At 47.8% G+C, this 16,034-nt stretch overlaps 1 long non-coding RNA gene across 1 annotated transcript in view; it reads right to left on the minus strand.

Moving 5' to 3' along the window:
- Nucleotides 1-16,034, minus strand: part of LOC144755102 (uncharacterized) — a 49,510-nt gene that overhangs the window by 27,551 nt on the left and 5,925 nt on the right. The gene's annotated exons all lie outside the window — the stretch shown is intronic.

Here is a 16,034-nt window from a genome sequence, read left to right on the forward strand (position 1 = left end):
CTGACCTTTTACACTCCCACCCGCCAGCTATGATCGACCAGCCACGCCCTCGCCGCCGTTCCACGCATTCGAAGAGCCACCATGGGAGGAAGATCCTTCTCCTACCTGGCAGCCAAGACTTGGAACTCCCTCCCCATCCACCTCCGTCTTACCCAAGACCACCTCTCCTTCAGGAAGCAACTCAAGACCTGGCTGTTCGAGCAGTAGCGGCCCCTCTCCCCCAAGCGCCTTGAGACCCTCCGGGTGAGTAGCGCGCTATACAAATTTCTTGATTGATTGATTGATTGAATATTGCCATTTCTCTTCTGAGAGATCAATATTCAGGTCATTTTGCCATGCCAGGCGGGGTTTAGCATAGTCAGCTGTCCTCTCTGAGAGGGCTATGCGATATAAATTGGTTATCAATTTAGCCGGGGTCTTAGCATTAATGACATATTCAAAATCCGCAACCACCGGGGGCTCCGCCATGTCTTCCCCTAAAAGTTCCCTAAGCGCATGCCTCACTCTGTAGAACTGAAAGCGCGATATTAACGGGTCGGAGACATCCTCAGTCTCTATCTCTCCCTAAGTACCCGCGATGCCCCCCAAAATGATTCCTTGAGGGCTGGAAGATTTCCTGATAAATGGAAACATGCTTCCCTAGTTCCTATTTTGAAAAAGCCTAACGCGGATCCGGATAATCCAAATAACTACAGGCCGATTTCCCTTTTGCCCGCCACGGCAAAGATTCTGGAAAAATTGGCACACTCTCAACTTGCCAACTATATTGAGTCCCATGGGCTCTTGCATAACTCTCAGCATGGCTTCCGGTCAGGCCACAGTATGGAGTCGCCCTGATCGAAATGGCCGACTCGGTGAGGTGGACGTTGGACCGGTGGGTCGAGGGCGGTGTTAGTGCTGCTGGACCTTTCAGCAGCATTTGACACCGTCTCTCATAAGATTCTGCTGAAAAGACTGGGTGCCTTAGGGCATCGGGGGAACCGTACTAAAGTGGGTTGCTTCCTTCTTGTCAAACCGCACCCAGCAGGTATACACTCCCCCTACACGTCCTCTGCTAGGCCACTTAAATGGGGAGTCGCTCAGGGCTCATCACTGAGCCCGCTCCTTTTTAATGTGTATTTCACCCCACTGGCCGAAATGATCGCACGAGCCGGTGTTAAATCTACCTCCTATGCGGATGACATTCAGCTCCTCTTTACATTTGACGAGTCAACATCCACAACTTTTGACCTTTTGAAATCATGCCTCAGGAGCAGATCAAAATGGATGGATATGAACTCTCTGAGACTTAACGCAGAAAAGACAGAGGTTTTGTTTTTTAATTTACCTTCCCCACTAGAATCTAGCTTATGGTGGCCGGAAGATCTGAACCAGGCTCCCATACCCAAAGACTCGGTTAGGAACCTGGAGGTTCGCTGGGATAACAATCTCTCCTTCGGACCCCAGGTCCAAACAGTGGCAGCATCCTGCTTCGCTAAGATTCGAATAATAAAAAAGCTCATAAACTACCTTCCAACTGACTGCCGCAAAACTGTGGTACATGCCCTGATAACCTCCCACCTCGATTACGCCAACGCGTTATACGTGGGCCTTACGGCCGGTCTGTTTCACAAGCTTCAGACTGTTCAAAATGCTGCGGCTCGCCTGGTGGAGGGCATTCCTCCTAGACATCACATTTCCCCTCACCTCCGTAAATTACATTGGCTTCCCATTGCAAAAAGATGTGAGTTCAAAGCTTTGACACTGGCCTATAGAGCCACGAAGGGCATTGGATCTGCTCACCTTAAAACCAGCTTGTATCCCTACTGCAACTTCAGAACATTGAGATCTAATTCCCAACTTCTTCTTGTGACCCCCAGATTTAAAAGAACCAGAATGGGAGGTAAAACATTCGAAGTCTGTGCCTCACAGCGCTGGAACAAGCTTCCGCTGCCCCTACGCTCAAGTCGGTCCGAACTTGAATTCCATAAACCCCTCAAGACCTTCCTCTTTGGTTCCTAAGTTCTTATCTGCGTCCTCTGCTACCTGATCTATTAGCGCTGGGACGCCCCGTTGAGGCAACTGCTCGCTTTACAAAACACACAAATAAACAAGTCACCCATGGTGCGTATATGCAGTGTGCCCAACGCCGCCAGCACCCCCTTGTCCTTACATGAAGGCAGCCATGAACACCAGGCGATTGAGGCCTTAGGGGCATACAGTAGGCTGCACGCCTGGACATCCATCATATGATGCCATGCATGAGTACCTACATTCAGTGAATCCAGGATACCCGTACGTCAATCCCGAGGTCGAGCAAGCAACGCTGGCAAAGGAACCGGATCGGCAACTATTGACTCAATGCGTATATGTGGAGTGTCCACTGGGCCATGTATCCAGTGGTAGGCATGAGCGCTTTGCGCCGCACGATAATAACGTTCTAGATCTGGCCGCCACATATGGATGTATCAGAATTCTCCACGCCACCCGAGGCTGCTTCCCAGCCCAAGCTAATCGGATCATTAACGAGTGCAGCTGTTGAAAGAAAAGAGTCGACAGTACCATGGGGATATTGCTAAACAAGAATAAGAAGTGCGGCAACACAATCATTTTCATAAGGGAGATTCGCCCCAGCAACGACAGTGGCAGAGTGATCCACTTTTCAATGACCTCCTCCAGTTTGGAGGCGGCCACCCCATAGTTCTCACGTAAAACTATCTCCGAGTCCGTATGCAGACGGATCCCTAAATATCGTACGTTATCAGTAGTCCACTGAATAGGGTATTCCGGATCAAATCTCTTCGAGGTCGGTGTGAGAGGGAACATAACTGATTTGCTCCAATTTACATGGATGCCCGAAAGAGAGGTAAATAGGACCACTTCGCGCAGCACCGCCGCTAAGTGCACCTCCGGGTCTCTAACATACAAGAGGGTATCATCCGCATACATGGATACGATCAAATTGTATGTGGGAAAACGTATACCCCGGTGCCCGTGGTACTCACGTAGGGTGCAAGCAAGAGGTTCGGCCACCAGTGCATAGAGAATAGGGGAAAGAGGGCATCCCTGCCTCGTGCCCCTGCCAATCTGTATGGGATCTGTAATTAGCGATCCAATCCGTATTTGGGCCGTAGGAGAGGTGTACAACGTGGCTAAGAGCTGAAGAAATAGCTATCCCACCCCCATCCGGCTTACGACATGTGTCAGTAAAAGGCCACTCGACAGAGTCAAAGGCCTTTTCCATGTCCAGAAAGACTGCGACAGCTGGAACCTCTGGGCGTGTGTGCTGAAACGCCGCAAACACTGTCCTGAGATTGTACGTGAGATTGCGAGTGGGAACAAATCCCGCCTGTTCTGGGGCAACCAGCGTAGTCACCATGGGGCTGAGGCAGTTTGCAATCAATTTGGTGAATATCTTTGCATCTACGTTCAATAACGACAGAGGGCCGTACGAGGCCGTACGAGGCGCAGTCCCCCGGAGTCTTTCTTGGCTTAAGAATAGCCACCAAGATCGCCACTCGCATAGTGGGCTGTGTAGTGCCCGATTCTGCCATATCTTCAAATAGCGTGAGCAACCGAGGGATCAGGAGTTCTGCAAACACCTTGTAAAAGGCAACAGTGAGGCCGTCGCTCCCCGGCGCACTCCCCGCCCGCATAGCGGATAATGCCCATACTATCTCCTCACGCTCTATCGGGCGTACCAGAAATTCACGATGTAAATTAGAAAGCCAGGGCAGCTCTATGTGGGAGAGAAAGTCAAGAATGCGTTCCTCCGGGACAGGGCCTCGGGAGTACATAGAACTCTCGAAATCTTTCCGCGACTTGTTCATCTGAAAGCGTCTCTTCCATCCGGGATCATTTCCTTGCCTCTAGCCAACTGCTCCAAATTCTCCAAATTCTCCAATTATGGTTTCTAGGAGGCTCTTTCACTCGGGGTGAATGTTTGTCAGGTCGGTTTGTTATTTTCTGAAATTTCTCCAACTCCCAGCTATGTACTTTAGGTTGGGCCCTAGCAAATGAAGAGTCCATTTCTACGGCTTGTGTAGTAGTTAAGTTATGATGCTGTCTGAGCCATTTTTGTGATGCATAGGGGAGGGCTTCTAGGAATTGCTCTAGATATATGCGGTCTAGTATCTCTTCTTTGCTACTGATATTGGGAGTTAACCACTTATCTGCGGCCATTTTTAATCTTACAAACAAGGTTTTTGGATTTTCTCCGGCTGAGCCTTTCTCTCTACGAAACCTCAAGCGGTACGCTTCACAGTCTAGACCCAAATGATCCAGAATAATTTTCTTAATATCAGCATAGGCGGTATCTCCGGTCGGATTAGCCACCTGATAAGCGGCTTGAGCTTCGCCTCCTAGTAAGGGGGCTAGAAAGAATGGCCACTTACTCATGGGCCATCCGCATGCTCTGGCGGCCCATTCAAAATTTAGTAAGAACGAATCAGGGTCCTCTCCCGTTTGATATTTCTGTAGGGAAATGGCTGGGGCTCCCTGGGAAATGGTTCGGTCTGTTGTCCCTCCTCTACTCGTCGGGTTCACCCATGTTTGTTCCGGTTTTTCCTCGAATGCTTTCTTCAATATTTCTCTATCCGCTTGGGCTGCATTCAAGTGCTGTTCCATTGCCCATTCAAGTCTTCCCTGTCCTTTCACTAATTGATCGATTACAGATTCCATCTTTGTATCAGATGTGTTCACGGTGCCCGCATTCTCCACCACTGTGACAGGGCCAGTAGGAATAGGCAACCAGTGGGTCTTTGTTAACTTCTTATTTATTGTTTGGTACAGAAAATCAGTACATGACTTCTTCCGTTCTAATGTTCGGCGTGGGGAACGGTTCCGATCACGTCTTCGGGATTCGGGTCTTGGGGAGACGACTCGACGAATTCTCTCTCGAGTCCGTCTGGGAGGCTCTTCTTTCTTCTCCGTCTTTGCACTCCGAACAAGTGAGATAAGAGAGTATGGTATCAGTGTATGGTGCTGTACCTTAGGTTTAGGGATAAGGGAGTGAGGGTACACACCACCCGTGCTCTGGTTACAACAAACCCGTGAATACGTGAAAGTCGGTGCTCAGGAGGGGGAAGTAACACCGGGACCAGAGATACCCAGGTCAGTTACTACTACCGCCCTTCCGCCCGGCCCAACCCCTGATTTTGTCCCGTACCTGGGAAAGCCACACACCTCCCCTGGGTGTATGGCTGGGCGAGTCGCGAGGTCGGTGGCCTCCTGGCTTTCCTCCCGGTTGGATCTTCGGTCTTCCTCCGTCTGGTTCTTTCTCAGGTCTTCTCCAGGCGTCCTCTTCGGTTTTGCTCCTCGTCTCCGCGTCGCTCTCCTCGCCAACTCTTTCTCTCCGGGAGAACAGCACACTCCTGATTGGCGGCTACCTGTATAAGACGGTTCCGCCTCTTGAGGTAGCTCCGCCCACTCTTCATCTGTTTCACAGTTAAAGGGCCAGTGCATTGACGTATTGTCCGGATCTTGAATCTCGACATTGATGTTCTGTAAGGAGCAGAGAGAAGGGGAGGGGGTGGGTGAACGATCATGTACTGTTACTGGGTCCACAATAGGGTTATATGGCAGACCCACGTTGTTACACACCTCCCCCTCAGGACACTCACGATCGGTGAGTGGGTGACGGGACAAGAAGTCAGCTCCTACATTATCTGAACCCTTCCGATGATGGATAGAAAAGGAGTAGGGTTGTAGAGACAAGAACCATCGCATGACTCTGGCATTGTTCGACCTATTGCGAGCCATCCACAGGAGGGGAGCATGATCGGTATATAGGTCGAAGTGGTGACCCTCTAGATAATAGGACAGTTTATCCACAGCCCACTTGATGGCCAGAGCTTCCTTTTCGATTGTAGCGTATTTCAATTCGCGAGGGAATAGTTTTCTGCTCACGTAGAGAATGGGGTGGTCACGGCCATCCGTTCCCATTTGCGACAGGACGGCCCCAATGCCATAATCAGAAGCGTCCGTGTGCAGGGAAAAGGGACGTGAGAAGTCCGGCGAAGACAGGACAGGCGCTGTCGTGATTATGGTTTTCAGTGTCCTAAATGCCTCAAGCATCGCATCCGAAGGGTTTTATTGGAGCAGAACTTCCCCCCCCCCCTTTGCAGGGAATTCGTGAGGGGGGCAGCCAGATGGGCGAAATTCGGGATAAAACGACGGTAATAACCGACCAGGCCCAAAAAGGACCTCATTTCCTTCCGGGTGGTGGGAAACCGTGTGTCTGCAATAGCCCGAACTTTCTTAATCTGGGGCTCAATGAGCCCATGGCCCAGCACATAGCCCAAGTATTTAACTTTCTGAAAAGCCACCTTCGATTTTTTTGCATTTATGGTAAGCCCGGCGGAGGTTAGTGCTTTCAATACAGCGGTCAGATGTCTGAGGTGAGTAGACCAGTCTGGGCTATACACGACAATGTCGTCCAAGTAAGCCGAAGCAAAGTCAGATAGGCCACATAAAACATTGTTCATCAGTCGTTGGAACGTGGCCGGCGCTCCATGTAGTCCAAAAGGTAGGACCGTAAATTCAAAGTGCCCTTCTTCCATGGAGAACGCTGTTTTTTTTTATCCTCCTGCCGGAGGGGCACCTGCCAATACCCCTTCGTCAAATCCAGGGTGGTAATGTATTTAGAGTCTTTCAATTTCTCAATAAGTTCATCCACTCTTGGAATGGGGTAGGAGTCAAAGAGGGAAATATCATTTAGCGCCCTAAAGTCCATGCAGAAACGTCTGCTGCCATCAGGTTTTGGAACCATTACAATGGGGCTAGACCACTCACTAGTAGAATGTTGTATCACACCCAATTCAAGCATCTCCCCGATCTCCTTACGAAGTGCAGCCCTCCTAGTCTCAGGGACCCTGTAATGCCGGATTCTAACCTTCCTATCACTGGAACCACAACTATGGCAAGCACTACCATTGCCTCTGCCACCTACCATCACTCATGCCTCCGACGCGACCAGTAAAACCCCCTATATGGTGTCCATGGCCACCTCAGCTACACCTATTAGTATTGTAACAACAGGAACCACACCTGACATGTGTGCTCAAGCCACTGTTCCTAGCACTGCTGTTGCTGGTTTCTTTACAACAACCAATGCACTCAGCCTTATGGAAGCCTGTCAGACAGGCTTGCCATAGAAAGGGCTAGCAAAATGATTGTAGCCTGCTACCCCAACACTGCAAACACTCTCTCATAAATAAGGGCATTGTTCCTGTCCGACGCATCCCTGTGCCTCTTCACACTGTGCAGGTGGTAAGCACACCTGCCCCCAGATTATTTTCAGCAGTGAATTCCATGTCTTGTTTTATAGCAGGGACTAAATGCCACTTTCCTTGGTTACAGCAGATGACAAATCCCAGGCTGCTCCACATAGTTTTTAGGTAATGCACACTCCTGATGCATGGCAAAGATAAATGCCCCTCCTTTTGATTTGTTGGAGTGCATAAATCTCCCAAATAATATTTCTTAAGAGTTGATAAAGGAGGCTTCTCATTCTTGGTAACTGGTATGCTTCCAACCTCTGCGTTATTAGAAGAGGGTAAGTGCCAACTCATGGTTTGTAGCAGGGATATATCCGCATGCACACACTTCAAAGTTGATGAATGTCTCTTTTGGTGCATGGGTTGGTGTAAACCCCCATTTCACCTTTTGTTGTTCGGTGGTAAAAATGGATGCCCGCAGTTAGCCAAAAAATGCCTCCTTTCTGCAATGGCTAGCATGGCTGTCAACAATATGCAAAGGTCTGGAACACCTCCAGCCGCGGCCCATGGAGGGAGTTCGGTGGGGCAGGGAGGTGGTACCCCCTCCCCCGCACCGCCTCCCTGCCCCACCGAACTCCCTCCACGGGACGCGGTTGGGCTGCTAACCTCTAGCGAGAAAAGTGAAACTATGTGGTATGAACCGCAACACGCCTAAATCAGCCGCGGCCCGTGGAGGGAGTTCGGTGGGGCAGGGAGGCGGTGCGGGGGAGGGGCAGGGTGGAGGGTGGTAAACAACGGAATGTGGATAATTGCAGGTAAGTAAACAATTTAATAAATAAAATGAATGTCATAGCTCGCGCTGCATCGCATTTTGTGATGCCGGGTGTGCTACGAAATTCGTTTTATTTATTAAAATTTTTACTTACCTGCAATTATCCATATTCCGTTGTTTACCACCCTCCACCCTGCCCCTCCCCCGCACCGCCTCCCTGCCCCACTGAACTCCCTTCACGGGCCGCGGCTGTACACCTCCCAAACATACAAACACACCAACCCTTCACTCATCCCACCACCCACACCACCAGAGAGTACAGTAGTCAGTTCTTTTATGAGAGAGTTTTCCATCAAACTTAGTGAAGGATGCTCTTAAGCAATGGACTTTTTTCAAGAAATACATATGATTGCCAGGAAAAATCCATTATATGCTTTAGGATTCTGCAAAAGTGAAATGTGAGCATGAGCTGGGCTGAGCTTGAGGGTGTAGTGCTGATAAAAGAGCAATTGTGCTTTTTAAATGTCTTATCTGAGCTGTTGCTTCAAAACTTAGGCCAATGCTTCACAGTGCGCTCTTTCGTGTTTCTAACCCTGAACTCCCCCCTCAGGTCAGCAGTGAGTGTGGCGGACACAGGAAGATCAAAATTATTATTCTAACTCCAGTACTAGAATATCTGGGGAAAGAGCAACTTTCACACACTTATTCCTGGTGGCTTATTTGGTATTCCAACTCCAGTCCTGGAATGTGTTGGGGAAAGTTATAAATTTCCCAAGCGTTTTTAGCAATGGTTGAAAAGTAGTAATTCTGAATGTCAGAAAGTGCTGCCCCTAGGCCGCAGCTCAGGGCAAAAACCTAGGAATATCACACAGCGGCTTGGGTTTGTGGTGGATTGTACTACAGGATGAGGTTCAATGTTCTGAGCGTAATTGTGGATTGAGCAGCAAGCTGAAGTGCACTATGCTCTTTTGACTTGAACTTGTGTCGGGCGACAATTTACTTACTTTTAAATTAGTCCTTAACCTCCTCAGATGTGACCGTAAAACTGACCTCTTGACCTAAATTGTTGTCCTGAATTTTGACCCTTTTTCCTGAATTGTTAAAGTCAGTGCCCTGAATTTAGCTTCATGTCAGGTGGTCATCCTAGGTCTGTCCGCTTCACACCACTGGCGTACTTGACCTCCCATCAGCCAGTGACATTGTCAATCACATGTGGAAATAGCCCAGAGGAGTATTTTAATTTCACTGTCATGCTATTGGCTGGGGAATGTATCTATCCATCTCATAGGAAGTGCTGCTATTGCAATACATATGGGACTATTTTATATTTGAAAATCAAAATTAACACACTTGTTGCATTCAATTCTTTATTTCATACAAGTTTTGTATACGAAAACCATTCTTTTATCTATTTGTTTCCACATAAACATACATTGGTTCTCTAACAGCATAGCAAATACATTGATGATAATGCAATATGGCTGTACCTCTACTGTTTTTCATTAGACAAAACAAACGACCTCCTGTTGTCCCTATCAGCCATATTCGGCTGCTGAGCCACGGATAAAATTCAGCATCCCAAGCAGCACTCCTGTTCTTGCCGCCAAGCTGCTGCTGAAATACAAATTCCCCAGATCCTGCAACTTTGGCAAAATCAACAGGTCTGGCTTTTAACTAAATGAACATGCAAGCCAGGCCTAACGGCTGTGCCCACGCTTGCCTGGGTACCTTGCAGTCACAAACTACAAAGAGTCAATACCAGTGCAAAAGTAAGCTTTTTGGGTAAGAAGAGGAGGTTGAATGTCCATCCAGTTCAATAACCAGCCCCCTGTGCGCCCCTATACACCTTCATCCACTCCCTAGCACATTAAAGAAACTCTCGCGAGATACAAGGCTACTCAACCATTTTAGCAAATTTCCAATTAGTGTTCTTTTTTTCACAGACTGCAAAACTGCAGGTTTGGGGCTACGTTTTTTCCTGTTAATAGATTGTGCAAATGATGAAGGCTAACTCCTTATTGTAATGGAGCAGACTAGAGAGGATTCTTTAAAAATAAAAAAAGCAGCCACAATTTCCGCTGTGTTGATAATAGCTCTCTGGGGGATGGAGGGGGGTGGGGGGAGAGCGAAAGAGAGAAGTAGAGGGAAGAGCTCTACCAATAAAGTTCCCATTGGCCTCCCAGCAGAAGCATCAGCCAGAGCCCTCCCAAGCATGATGCTGGCCCAGTTTAACAGCGGGTGTTGGGAGGGGGGGAGGGAGAGGGAGGGAAGTCTGCAGTTCATTAGCCCTTCCTTCTCCAGTGACTGCAGGGCCGAGGGCACCTTTGGGGAATCGCAGATGCTGTGGAGGGAAAGCGGGGGAAGAGAGGAAAACATGGTCAACCGAACGAGGTGGTTGGTAGCAGTGGCGTCGTGCAATTTCTCTCTGCCTTCTCCTCGTGTACGGCTTGTTGTCGCCGAGCCTTCCCCCCTTCAGCCCCCTCCCCAACCCTTTGTCATTCCGGCTGAGCGGCATGTGAAAGAATGCAGTGTTTTAAAACACACACTTGCTGCTGCAGCCCCATTCCTCTGCGGGTGCGCAGCCAATGGAGTCAGGTTTCATCACTCCTCAGAAACCGAGAAGTTCAAGCTGTAACAGGAAGGGGTACCCGGGTGACTGAACGTGGCCCAGGCTGCCGATCCGAGGCTCCCACCTTCCTGTCGCCCCTCCTCAGTACTACACTCAGCACTGCTTCTAAGCGCATCACATTTTCTGTAACGTTATTATGCGGGTTACAAAACTCAAGTCATTTCCAAATTATTTGTTGTATATATCGCCGCAATCTCCTCCGTTTGCTTACCCTGCATCTTCTAGTATCACGATAATGATCTTGTTCTTTAGAGGAATTCTGAAAACCTCTGAAGCAGCATTTTTTATGTTGTCAACATTTTGCAGGTGCAACCAACCCTTCCTAAAATACTGGTTAACATTAGGTGCGGGCTCAACAGTTTCTGACCTTGAGTTTTTAAAAAAACTTTTTTTAAGTGCGAACTCAGCCCGAAGGTATCAGAGTGCCCTAGATGAACACCGGTTGCATTACAGACAGACATATATACTATATTTCACTTGGATATTAAGTGATTTGCCCAGAATCACAGGATGTTGGAGCCTCCTGCCCGACTCGAACCTAGGTCGCCAGCTTCAAAGTCGGCCGCTCTAGCCCTTAAGCCACATTTACTGGCACTGGTGAACTTGGGCACAACTATTCAATGTAAACGATCACAGCTGAGAAACTGATGCTACGGTGTGCTGGAATACAAATTAAATATCAGGCTGTGTAGCATGTCCACCAACTGCAATATGTCTGTCAAAGAAGTTCTCCCAAAGGCCTTTCTGAAACGTTAAACGACCATGCACGGCTGAAGTGTCTCCCACATCGAAATTAGGACGTTCCGGGCAGGGGCTAGAAAGTCAGGTGAAAATACACTGTGATACAGCTCCAGTAGGACCTGCTGCTCTTGCTTGCTAATGTGGCCAGGTGGCCTTCTACCTTCTACTGGAGCAGATTTCATAACCAAGTGGGCCTAGTTCTTCACCTAGACAGCTATGGGCAAGCACAGCCTAGTTCAATGCCTTTAAATGACTAGGACTCAAGTCACCAGGGTCGGATTGGTAAAACGAGCACTTGGGCAATGGCCAAGGGACCAGTACCCGAAGTCCAGCTGTGAGTTGCTTTTTTGGGAGCCTGCCGGTGTCGATGTGGGCAGTGTCTGTGCTGTTCGGATACCACCAGCGGACCAGTGGGTGCCTGAGTGGCCTTTCTGGAGGCAGATAGGCATCCATTACCTCCCTTTCACCAAGGGCAAAGGAGTCACTCCCTTTCTCTCGCTGGGCCGGCCCATTAATGTATGCATATTGAGCAGGGGCCTGAGCAAAAGTGGCCTCACTTGTTTTCAGGTGTGTTTCACCAGTGTGAACTAATCCGTGCATTAAAAAAAAATCTAAGTTAAGTTTAGAAAACATGCCTTTGTCAGAGACCGCTCCCCCACCCCTCTTTTGATAAAACTTCCCCAAGCAGTGTTTTGCGGAAAGGCAATATGCAAATGTGGGTCACTTTTTTTAGTGTGCCCAAGCTGATTTTTTATTCAACCCTGCAAATCACTGTTGCTTGAAGTTGCCATAGCCATGTTTTAAGGGGTTCCAAGGCTCTACCTATTCACAGCAGGTTTCTGGGCCAGAATTAGTGTTATTATTATTATTATTATTGGAGCTTGTAGAGCGTGGGGCTATCTCCGACACAACCAGCCTGTACAGAATGAGCTGGACTAGACAGTGAGCTCTAGGGCAGGCAGAACAGTCATGTTTTTAAAGCTCTCCTGAACACGGTTTCAAATTAGTCTTCCTCAGATGGCCAGGCATAGAGTTCCCCAATGTAGCGGTTTTCACAAAGAAAGCATGGCCACTGATCCTGGCCTTTGCAAAACGGGGAATCACGGGTAAATTCTGGTTGTTTGATCCAAGTACTCTAGCCTGGCTGTATTTCTGAAGTCTCTGCTTCAGGTATTGGGGACCAGTATCTCTGACTGCTCTATATGCCAAGGTCATTGCCTTATACTCTATTCTTTTTTTTACCGGAAGTCAGTGTAAGCTGCTCAAGTGGGGGGTAATATGATGTTGCAGTGGCACATTCCTAATTAGCCTGGCTGCCGCGTTTTGAATAATTTGTAATCTCCTGAGCAAATACTCAGGAAGACCAAGGTAGAGCCTATTGGCATAGTCAAGTTGAGAGGTGACTAATGCATTCACTACTGATTTCCTGCAGTCTATAGGGAGGAGGTGATGGAATCTCCGCAGAGCCTTCAGTTTCCAGGAACACAGTGAGGAGACATGAGTAGTTTGCGCCTTGCCAGTAAGTTGAGAGTCAAACTTAAACCCTAGCTTCCTGGCAGAGGAAACTGGCAGCGGAGGCGGATTTAGCTCAGTCGGCCACCACAGTGCCGACCGAGTAGGAGTGGGTTGATTAAAAAATAAAACCTCAGTTTTGTCGGTGTTTAATTTAAGCAGCTATCTGTCATCCACCATGAGATATTTAAAAGGCATTGCTTAAAATTGGCGAAAGCTGTCTCATTGTGTTCCCTAAAAGAGAACACCAGTTGTGTGTCGTCTGCATATGAGACAACTTTTACCCCACATTGCTCAACAATTGCCGCGAGGGGAGTAAGATAGACATTAAAAAAGCGTTGGGCTCAAAGCCGAGCCCTGAGGGACACCACACATAAGGGGGCTGGAACTAGAGACATGGGGGTGGAGAAACACTTGTCGAGAGCGACCCTCAAGAAATGAGTGGAACCATGCTAATACAGTTCCCATCACTCCTAGATGGTTGAGTCAGTGTATGAGAATCCTATGTGGCACTGTATCAAAGGCTGCAGACAAGTCCAACAGCACCAACATCGCGCAGCTACCCTGATCTAAGGTTACACGAATCGACTCAGCCACTTCTAGCAGAGCTGTCTCCGTGCTGTAGACTGACCTAAATCCAGACTGGGAGTCATGCAGATGGTTGTTCAACTCCAGGAAGTCCGAAAGTTGTCTCTGGACTTTTTTTCAAGAATTTTGTCCCGGTCTGGGAGAAGAGGTATTGGTCAGCGTCCTCTTTCTTGATGATTGGCTGGACATATGCTTTTTTCCAGCTAGTTGGATAGACCCCCCATCTCTAATGAGGAGTTCCAGATAGAGTTCAATGTAGAGTTGAGCAAGGGGGCTAATAACTTAAAAAATCTGGCCGGGCAGGGGTCCAACGGGGAGCCTGATTTTATTTTGTTTAATTCCACCAGTGACGCTTCCGGACAAAAAGGGCGGAAAGCTGACCACGTGCCCAGGTAGTGTGGGGTACGTGTTACCAAATCAGATAGTCCCAGAGATGGAAAGGAGGAACAGATGGCTAAAATATTGTTCTGGAAGTATGTGGCTAAATCGTCACGAGAGACATTGATGGTGGGATAGTACTCTTCAGGGCTTGTGGTTTCATAAAACCTTCGACTGTCTTAAAAACTTATTTTGCGGAATTGTCAGAGGACTTGATCTGCTTTGCGACGTAGTCCCTAATGAGCTTACGTTTTAGGCTATGAAATTTCCTCAGTGCTGCTTTGCATTCACACTTGGCCAAAGGTTCATAGTTTTTCCGCCAGGCACGCTCCAGCCTCTTACATAGGTTTTTCTCTATGCGGAGCTCCATGGTAAACCAAGGGGCCAAAGGTTTATTCCTGGCCAATTTCATAGTCTTAATTGGGGCTATTTTGTCTAGGGCTGAATCGATCCAACCTTTGGAGACAGAAGCATCATGGCTTGGATCACTTGTAAGCTTGTGGGGGGGGGGGGGTATTTTGTAGCTTGCAACCCATAAATTCAGGTGAAATCTTCTTCCAATTTCTCCTGTCCTCGAATGTTGATCTAACCTGATTATTACAGGCAGCCCACGTTAGTTTAAAAGGGACCAGCCAGTGATCCAACCAAGCAACAGGTGAAGGATCCTCTACCTGTAGTGTGTGGTCATTTGTGAAAAGTAGATCAAGCGTGTGACCAGCCATATGCATGGGTAATAATACCTTTTGAAACAGGTTTAACCCTTTGAGGGTGTCAGCTAGCTGAACCGCTAAGGGGCAGTTCTCATTGTCCATATGGACATTAAAATCACCGAGAACTGTGAAGTTAGTATGTCTCAGTGAGAGGTCGGCAATGGTATCATACAACTTCTGCCAGTGGGAAGTGCTATGAATAGATTTGGAGGAATTCTATATTTGATCACTTGGGGAGTGCAGAAAGCATAGCTGAAATGAGTGTTAAGCAACAAATATGGGGAAAATAGCCAGAAGGATACAGCATGACGCCAGAAAGACTTCCAGGGACGGCTCCTCCGTTAAGGTGGAGGCGCGTCGCCTCACTAACTAAATTGCACCCAGAAATGAAAACTAAAATGGCAATAAAGTTAATTTATTACTATTTTATTTTTCAATAACCCCATCCTGAGGACAGGGTGGGCCGCTGCTGACTGGCAGAAGCAGACAGCAGTGATGGGCAGGGCACTTCAAGTTTGAATTGAAAATGGCACTTTGGCCGGCTGTGTTGCGACGGCCAGCCAGACGAGCATTTTAAACCTCTCTAACCTAGCTGTCTAAGACAACTGGGTTGGAAAAAGCATAGAGCTCCAGTGTCTGAAGGAGGCTGCTCCCTCCAATCCTGGTGCTTCTCTCATGCTGCATGAAAGCAGCGCCAGCATTGGTTAGTTCAGTTTCCTGGGTCCCACGTTGGAGCCTGCCTCAAGAAGACCCGAGCAAGGAGGAAGTTGTGCCAGGAAGTTAAGTATAGTTATTTTATAACAAATTTATCTTTGCACCACCCACCCCACCACCCTCCATATATGCCAGTCACCTCTAAAGACTTCCCACAACCCACCCGTCATTCTTGCATGCACCGACTTTGGAACAAGGTTTCATGTCGACATAGATTGGGGCCGAGAATATAGAATTCAGAATATGGTTACTATAATATCGAGGGACAAACTATCAGAAGGGAAGTGCACAAAGGGAGGTACAAATTTGCTATTCCTAACTCCACTTCTACATACCTAAAAGATATATATTACATGGGTATGTATATGTAGAGTTAAATGTATACTACTTACCTTTCAATATTTTTCCCTCAATATTGTTTGAACGATATTCTGTTCAATCGATATTTGGGATTAGATATTCCCAGCCTACACCCTTGCCAAAGAGTGTGTGAAAAACCTTCCTCCTCCGCACAACTGTACATACTAATCTGGAATGAAAAAGAGGACTGAGAAGCTATGGTATGCAACATGTGGAGAACACTTCTGCAACAAGAGAAATATTTGAATATGTATCCTAGATGTTTCAGACCAGTGTTTGGAAGACCAGTTGTGCATATGTTGCATCTCATAAATCTACCATGAAAAAGGCGACGGATTCTTTTCAAAATTTAGTGTACTAATGAACTAATTAGAGCTCTTTCTGCTCTCTGTAACTTGTATTTTACTCATTATTGTGGTATTTTACAGCATAGC

This window comes from Lissotriton helveticus, chromosome 5_1, assembly GCF_964261635.1.
Source record: "Lissotriton helveticus chromosome 5_1, aLisHel1.1, whole genome shotgun sequence".
Classification (NCBI taxonomy): domain Eukaryota; kingdom Metazoa; phylum Chordata; class Amphibia; order Caudata; family Salamandridae; genus Lissotriton; species Lissotriton helveticus.